Source organism: Pongo pygmaeus, chromosome 23 (assembly GCF_028885625.2).
Source record: "Pongo pygmaeus isolate AG05252 chromosome 23, NHGRI_mPonPyg2-v2.0_pri, whole genome shotgun sequence".
Taxonomy (NCBI): Eukaryota; Metazoa; Chordata; class Mammalia; order Primates; family Hominidae; genus Pongo; species Pongo pygmaeus.
Window position 1 is genome coordinate 27047889 of NC_085931.1, and position 9480 is coordinate 27057368.

A 9480-nucleotide genomic window follows, 5' to 3' on the forward strand; every position below is an offset into this window, starting at 1 on the left:
AAATTTTTAAAGGCAATAATTAAAAAATTTTAAAAATCCTGGAACTAAGAAACACATTGGCTGAAGTGAAAAATTCAAGAGACTCTCACCAGCAAAACAGATCAAACAATAAAAAATCAGTGAGCTCTAAAACAGGTTATTAGGGCAAGTTATGGTGGCACACGCCTGTAATCCCAGCCACTCGAGAGACCCAGGCAGGAGGATCGCTTGAACCCGGGAGTTGGAGGTTGCAGCGAGCCAAGATTGCATCACTGCACTCCAGCGTGGGCAAAAGAGTGAGACTCTATCTCATAAAAAAGAAACATTCCAGCCTGGGCAACAGAGTGAGAATCCATCTCAGAAAGAAAAAAAAGAAAAATAAAAGGGCACCCTGGCCAATATGGTGAAACCTGGTCGCTACTAACATACAAAAAAATTAGCTGGCCGTGGTGACACACACCTGTAATCCCATCTACTCCGGAGGCACAGGCAGGAGGATCACATGAACCCAGGAGGTGGAGGTTGCAGCGAGCCAAGATTGCATCACTACACTGCAGCCTAGGAAAAGAGTGAGACTCCAGCTCAAAAAAAAGAAGCATTCCAGCCTGGGCAACAGAGAGAGACTCCATCTGAAAAAAACAAAAAACAAAAAACAAAACAAAACAAAAAAAACCAGCCTGGCTAACCTGGTGAAACCCTGTCTCTGCTACATATACAAAAAAATTAGCTGGGCGTGGTGGCACATGCCTGTAATCCCAGCTACACTGGAGGCCCAGGCAGGAGGATTGCTTGAACCTGGGAGGTGGAAGTTGCAGCGAACCAAGATTGAACCACTACACTCTAGCCTGGGCAACAGAGCGAGCCTCCATCTCAGAAACAAACAAACAAAAAACACCAGCCTGGCCACCATGGTGAAACCCGCACTCTACTAATATAAGAAAAATTAGCTGGGCATGGTGGCACACACTGCTAATCCCAGCTACTCGGGAGTCCCTGGTAGGAGGATCGCTTGAACCCGGTAGGTGGAGGTTGCAGCGAACCAAGATTGCACAATTATACTCCCGCCTGGGCAACACAGCGAGACTCCATCTCAGAGAAAAAAAAAGACCAGCCTGGCCAACATGGTGAAATCCTGTCTCTACTAAATCTAGAAAAAAATTAGCTGGGCGTGGTGGCACACGCCTCTAATCCCAGCTCCTCCGGAGGCCCAGGCAAGAGATTGCTTGAACCTGCGAGGTGGAGATTGCCGCGAGCCAAGATTGCATCACTGCACTCCAACCTGGGCAAAAGAGTGAGACTCTATCTCAAAAAAAAAAAAAATTCCAGTCTGGCCAGCAGAGAGAGATACCATCTCAAAACAAAACAAAAAAAAAACAAAAAAAGACGAGCCGGCCAACCGGGTGAAACCCTGCCTCTACTAAATATACAAAAAAATTAGCTGGGCGTGGTGGCACACGCCTGTAATCCCAGCTACTCAGGAGGCCCAGGCAGGAGGATCGCTTGAACCTGGGAGTTGGAGGTTGCAGCGAGCCAAGATTGCATCACTGCACTTCAGCCTGGGCAAAAGAGTGGTACTCCATCTCAAAAAAAGAAGCATTCCAGCCTGGGCAACAGAGAGAGACTCCATCTCAACAACAACAACAACAAAAAGACCAGACTGGCTAACCTGGTGAAATCCTGTTTCTACTACATATACAAAAAAATTAGCTGGGCGTGGTGGCACACGCCTGTAATCCCAGCTACTTGTGACACCCAGACAGGAGGATCGCTTAAACCAGGAAGGTGGAGGTTGCAGCGAGTCAAGATTGCTCCATCGCACTCAAGCCTGGGCAAGAGAGTGAGACTCCATCTCAAAAACAAAACAAAACAAAACAAAAAAACCACTCTAGCCAACATGGTGAAACCCCTTCTCTACTAATATACAAAAAATTAGCTGGGCGTGGTGGCACACTCCTGTAATCCCATCTACTCCGGAGATAGAGGAAGGAAGATGACTTGAGCCCGGGAGGTGGAGGTTGCAGCAAACCAATATTGCACCACTGCACTCCAGCCTCGGCAACAGAGTGACACTCCATCTCAAAAAAAAGAAGCACTCCAGCCTGGGCAACAGAGTGAGACTCCATCTAAAAAAAAAAAAAAAAAAAGACCAGCCTGGCCAACCTGATGAAACACTGTCTCCACCAAATATACAAAAAAATAAGCTGGGCGTGGTGTCACACGCCTGTAATCCCAGCTACACGGGAGGCCCAGGAAGGAGGATCGCTTGAACCCGGGAGTTGGAAGTTGCAGCGAACCAAGATTCCACCACTGCACTCCAGCGTGGGCAGCAGAGAGAGAATCCATCTCAGAAAGAAAAAAAAGAATATTAAAAGTGCACCCAGGCCAACATGGTGAAACGCCGTCTCTACTAATATACAAAAAATTTCCCGGGCGTGGTGGCACACGCCTGTAATCCCAGCTACTAGGGAGACCCAGGCAGCAGGAACGCTTGAACCGGGAGGTGGAGGTTGCAACGAACCAAGATTACACCACTGCACCCCAACCTGGGCAACAGAGTGAGACTCCATCTGAAAAAAATGAAGCACTCCAACCTGGGCAAGATAATGAGACTTCATCTCAAAAAAAAAAAAAAAAAAAAAAAAAGACCAGCCTGGCCAACGTGGTGAAATCCTGTCACTACTAAATATACAAAAAAATTAGCTGGGCGTGGTGGCACAGGCCTGTAATCCCAGCTACTCAGGAAGCCCAGGCAGGAGGATCGCTTGAATCTGGGAGGTGCAAGTTGCAGTGAACCAAGACTGCACCAGTGCACTCCAACCTTGGCAACAGAGCGAGACTCCATTTCAAAAAAAAAAAAGTCCACCCTAGCCAATGTGGTGAAATGCGGTCTCTAATAATATACAAAAAAATTAGCTGGGCGTGGTGGCACACGCCTGTAATCCCAGCTACACCGGAGGCCCAGGCAGGAGGATTGCTTGAACCCGGGAGGTGGAAGTGGCAGCGAACCAAGATTGAACCACTGCACTCTAGGCAGGGCAACAGAGCGAGACTCCATCTCAGAAACAAACAAACAAACAAAAAAAACACCAGCCTGGACAACATGGTGAAACCCGGTCTCTACTAATATAAGAAAAATTAGCAAGGCTTGGTGGCACACACCTGTAATCCCAGCTACTCGGGAGTCCCTGGCAGGAGGATCGCTTGAACCCGGTAGGTGGAGGTTGCAGCGAACCAAGATTGCACAATTACACTCCAGCCTGGGCAACAGAGCGAGACTGCATCTCAGAGAAAAAAAAAAAAAAAAAGACCAGCCTGGCCAACATGGTGAAATCCTGTCTCTACTGAATCTACAAAAAAATTAGCTGGGCGTGGTGGCACACGCCTGTAATCCCAGCTACTCCGGAGGCACAGCCAGGAGGGTCCCATGAACCCAGGAGGTGGAGGTTGCAGCGAGCCAAGATTGCATCACTGCACTGCAGCCTGGGAAAAGAGTGAGACTCCATCTCAAAAAAAAGAAGCATTCCAGCCTGGGCAACAGAGAGAGACTCCATCTGGAAAAAAAAAAAAAAAAAAAAAGACCAGCCTGGCCAGCCTGGTGAAACCCTGCCTCTACTAAATATGCAAAAAAATTAGCTGGGCTTGGTGGCACACGCCTGTAATCCCAGCTACACCGCAGGCCCAGGCAGGAGGATTGCTTGAACCCGGGAGGTGGAAGTTGCAGTGAAAAAAGATTGTACCACTGCACTCTAGCCAGGGAAACAGAGAGAGACTCCATCTCAGAAACAAACAAACAAACAAAAAACACCAGCCTGGCCAACATGGTGAAACCCGGTCTCTACTAATATTAGAAAAATTAGCTGGGCGTGGTGGCACACGCCGGTAATCCCAGCTACTCGGGAGTCCCTGGCATGAGGATCACTTGAACCCGGTAGGTGGAGGTTGCAGCGAACCAAGATTGCACAATAACACTCCAGCCTGGGCAACAGAGCGAGACTCCATCTCAGAGAAAAAAAAAAAAAAAAAAAAAAAGACCAGCCTGGCCAACCTGGTGAAACCCTGCCTCTACTAAATATACAAAAAATTAGCTGGGCATGGTGGCACACGCCAGTAATCCCAGCTAATGGGGAGTCCCTGGCAGGAAGATTGCTTGAACCCGGTAGGTGGAGGTTGCAGCAAACCAAGATTGCACAATTACACTCCAGCCTGGGCAGCAGAGCGACACTCCATTGCAAAGAAAAAAAAAAAAAAAAAACACCAGCCTGGCCAACCTGGTGAAATCCTGTCTCTACTAAATATACAAAAAAATTAGCTGAGCGTGCTGGCACACGCCTGTAATCCCAGCTACTCGGGAGGCCCAGGCAGGAGGATCGCTTGAACCCGGGAGTTGGAGGTTGCAGCGAGCCAAGATTGCATCACTACACTTCAGCCTGGGCAAAAGAGTGGTACTCCATCTCAAAAAAAGAAGCATTCCAGCCTGGGCAACAGAGAGAGACTCCATCTCAACAACAAAAAGACCAGACTGGCTAACCTGGTGAAATCCTCTCTCTACTACATATACAAAAAAATTAGCTGGGCGTGGTGGCATAGGCCTGTAATCCCAGCTACTCGGGAGGCCCAGGCAGCAGGATCGCTTGAACCCAGGAGGTGGAAGTTGCAGCAAACGAAGATTGCATCACTGCACTCTAGCCTGGGCAAGAGAGTGAGAATCCATATCAGAAACAAACAAAAAAAGGTCCACTCTGGCCAACATGGTGAAACCCGGTCTCTAATAATATTAAAAAAATTAGCTGAGTGTGGTGGCACACGCCTGTAATCCCAGCTACTTGTGACACCCAGACAGGGGGATCGCTTGAACCAGGAAGGTGGAGGTTGCAGCGAGTCAAGATTGCTCCATCGCACTCAAGCCTGGGCAAGAGAGTGAGACTCCATCTCAAAAACAAAAAACAAAAAACAAAAAAAAACACTCTAGCTAACATGGTGAAACCCCTTCTCTACTAATATACAAAAAATTAGCTGGGCGTAGTGGCACACTCCTGTAATCCCATCTACTCCGGAGGTAGAGGAAGGAAAATGACTTGAGCCCGGGAGGTGGAGGTTGCAGCAAACCAATATTGCACCACTGCACTCCAGCCTGGGCAACAGAGTGACACTCCATCTCAAAAAAGAGAAGCACTCCAGCCTGGGCAACAGAGTGAGACTCCATCTAAAAAAAAAAAAAAAAAAGACCAGCATGGCCAACCTGATGAAACCCTGCCTCTACCAAATATACAAAAAAATAAGCTGGGCGTGGTGTCACACGCCTGTAATCCCAGCTACACCAGAGGCCCAGGAAGGAGGATCGCTTGAACCCGGGAGTTGGAAGTTGCAGCGAACCAAGATTCCACCACTGCACTCCAGCGTGGGCAGCAGAGAGAGAATCCATCTCAGAAAGAAAAGAAAGAATAATAAAAGTGCACCCAGGCCAACATGGTGAAACACCGTCTCTACGAATATACAAAAAATTTGCCAGGCGTGGTGGTACACGCCTGTAATTCCAGCTAATCGGGTGACCCAGGCAGCAGGAACGCTTGAACCGGGGAGGTGGAGTTTGCAACGAACCAAGATTACACCACTGCACCCCAACCTGGGCAACAGAGTGAGACTCCATCTGAAAAAAATGAAGCACTCCAACCTGGGCAAGATAATGAGACTTCATCTCAAAAAAAAAGATAATGAGACTTCATCTCAAAAAAAAAAAAAAAAAAAAAAGACCAGCCTGGCCAACATGGTGAAATCCTGTCACTCCTAAATATACAAAAAAATTAGCTGGGCGTGGTCGCACAGGCCTGTAATCCCAGCTACTCAGGAGGCCCAGGCAGGTGGATCGCTTGAATCTGGGAGGTGCAAGTTGCAGTGAACCAAGATTGCACCACTGCACTCCAGCCTTGGCAACAGAGCGAGATTCCATATCAAAAAAAAAAAAAAAAGGCCAGCCTGGCCAACATGGTGAAACCCAGTCTCTACTAAATATGAAAAAAAATTAGCTGGACGTGGTGGCACACGCCTGTAATCCCAGCCACTCAGGAGGCCCAGACAGGAGGATTGCCTGAACCCGGGAGTTGGAGGTTTCAGCGAGCCAAGATTGCATCACTGTACTCCAGCGTGGACAAAAGAGTGAGACTCTATCTCAAAAAAAACAAATATTCCAGCCTGGGCAACAGAGTGAGAATCCATCTCAGAAAGAAAAAAACGAAAAAATAAAAGTGCACCCTGGCCAATATGGTGAAACCCCGCCGCTACTAATATACAAAAAATTTAGCTGGCCGTGGTGACACACGCCTCTAATCCCATCTACTCCGGAGGCACAGGCAGGAGGATCACTTGAACTCAGGAGGTGGAGGTTGCAGTGAGCCAAGATTGCATCACTACACTGCAGCCTGGGAAAAGAGTGAGACTCCATCTCAAAAAAAAGAAGCATTCCAGCCTGGGCAACAGAGAGAGACTCCATCTGAAAAAAAAAAAAACCAAAAAAACAAAAAAAAAACAAAGACAAGCCTGGCTAACCTGCTGAAACCCTCTCTCCAATACATATACAAAAAAATTAGCTGGGTGTGGTGGCACACGCCTGTAATCCCAGCCACTCGGGAGGCCCAGGCAGGAGGATCGCTTGAACCCGGGAGTTGGAGGTTTCAGCGAGCCAAGATTGCATCACTGCACTCCAGCGTGGGCAAAAGAGTGAGACTCTATCTCAAAAAACAAGAAGCATTCCAGCCTGGGAAACAGAGAGAGACTCCATCTCAACAACAACAAAAACAAAAAGACTAGATTGGGTAACCTGGTGAAACCCTGTCTCTGCTACATATACAAAAAAATTAGCTATGCGTGGTGGCACACGCCTGTAATCCCAGCTACACCGCAGGCCCAGGCAGGAGGATTGCTTGAACCCGGGAGGTGGAAGTTGCAGCGAACCAAGATTGTACCACTGCACCATAGCCAGGGCAACACAGCGAGACTCCATCTCAGAAACAAACAAACAAAAAAAAAACACCAGCCTGGCCAACATGGTGAAACCCGGTCTCTACTAATATAAGAAAAATTAGTTGGGCGTGGTGGCACACGCTGGTAATCCCAGTTACTCGGGAGGCCCTGGCAGGAGGATCACTTGAACCCGGTAGGTGGAGGTTGCAGCAAACCAAGATTGCACAATTACACTCCAGCCTGGGCAACAGAGTGAGACTCCACCTCAGAGAAAAAAAAAAAAGACCAGCCTGGCCAACATGGTGAAATACTATCTCTCCTAAATCTACAAAGAAATTAGCTGGGCATGGTGGCACACCCTTCTAATCCTAGCAACTCCGGACGCCCAGGCAGGAGGATTGCTTGAACCCGGGAGGCAGAGATTGCCGCGACCCAAGATTGCATCACTGCACTCCAACCTGGGCAAAAGTGTGATACTCTATCTCAAAAAAAAAAACATTCCAGTCTGGCCAGCAGAGAGAGATTCCATCTCAAAAAAAAAAAACAATAAGACCAGCCTGGCAAACCTGGTGAAACCCTGTCTCTACTAATTATACAAAAAAATTAGCTGGGCATGGTGTCACACGCCTGTAATCCCAGCTACTCGGGAGGCCCAGGCAGGAGGATTGCTTGAACCCGGGAGGTGGGAGTTGCTGCGAACCAAGATTGAACCACTGCACTCTAGCCTGGGCAACAGAGCGAGACTCCATCTCAGAAACAAACAAACAAACAAAAAACACCAGCATGACCAACATGGTGAAACCCGGTCTCTACTAATAAAAGAAAAATTAGCTGGGGGTGGTGGCACATGCCTGTAATCCCAGCTGCTCGGGAGTCCCTGGCAGGAGGATGGCTTGAACCCGGTAGGTGGAGGTTGCAGCGAACGTAGATTGCGCAATTACACTCCAGCCTGGGCAACAGAGCTAGACTTCATCTCAGAGAAAAAAAAAAAAAAGGACCAGCCCGGCCAACATGGTGAAATACTATCACTCCTAAATCTACAAAGAAATTAGCTGAGCGTGGTGGCACATGCCTCTAATCCTAGCAACTCCGGAGGCCCAGGCAGGAGGATTGCTTAAACCCGGGAGGCGGAGATTGCCGCGAGCCAAGATTGCATCACTGCACTCCAACCTGGGCAAAAGAGTGAGACTCTATCTCAAAAAAAATTACATTCCAGGCTGGCCAGCAGAGAGAGATTCCATCTCAAAAAAAAAAAAAGGCCAGCCTGGCCAACCTGGTGAAACCCTGCCTCTACTAAATATACAACAAAATTAGCTGGACGTGGTGGCACACGCCTGTACTCCGAGCTACTCGGGAGGCCCTGGCAGGAGGATCGCTTGAACCCGGGAGTTGGAGGTTGCAGCGAGCCAAGATTGCCTCACTGCACTCCAGCGTGGGCAAAAGAGTGAGACTCTATCTCATAAAAAAGAAACATTCCAGCCTGGGCAACAGAGAGAGACTCCATCTCAACAACAACAACAAAAAAACACGAGACTGGCTAACCTGATGAAATCCTGTCTCTACTACATATACAAAAAAATTAGCTGGCCGTGGTCACACACAACTGTAATCTCATCTACTCCGGAGGCACAGGCAGGAGGATACCATGAACACAGGAGGTGGAGGTTGCAGTGAGCCAAGATTGCATCACTACAATGCAGCCTGGGAAAAGAGTGAGACTCCATCTCAAAAAAAAGCAGCATTCCAGCCTGGGCAACAGAGAGAGGCTCCATCTGAAAAAAAAAAAAAAAAAAAAAAAACAACCAAAAAAAACAAAGACTAGCCTGTCTAACCTGGTGAAACCCTGTCTCTGCTACATATACAAAAAAATTAGCTGGGCGTGGTGGCATACGCCTGTGATCCCAGCTACACCGCAGGCCCAGGCAGGAGGATTGCTTGAACCAGGGAGGTGGAAGTTCCAGGGAACCAAGATTGAACCACTGCACTCTAGCCAGGGCAACAGAGCGAGACTCCATCTCAGAAACAAACAAACAAACAAAAAAAACACCAGCCTGGACAACATGGTGAAACCCGGTCTCTACTAATAAAAGAAAAATTAGCTGGGGGTGGTGGCACACGCCTGTAATCCCAGCTGCTCGGGAGTCCCTGGCAGGAGGATCGCTTGAACCCGGTAGGTGGAGGTTGCAGCGAACCAAGATTGCACAATTACACTCCAGCCTGGGCAACAGAGCGAGACTCCATCTCAGAGAAAAAAAAAAAAAAAGACCAGCCTGGCCAACATGGTGAAATCCTGTCTCTACTGAATCTACAAAAAAATTAGCTGGGCGTGGTGGCACACGCCTGTAATCCCAGCTACTCTGGAGGCCCAGGCAGGAGGATTGCTTGAACCCGGGGGTTGGAGATTGCCGCGAGCCAAGATTGCATCACTGCACTCCAAACTGCGCAAAAGAGTGAGACCCTATCTGAAAAAAAAAAAAAAACATTCCAGTCTGGCCAGCAAAGAGAGATTCCATCTCAAAAAAAAAAAAAAAAAAAAAACACCAG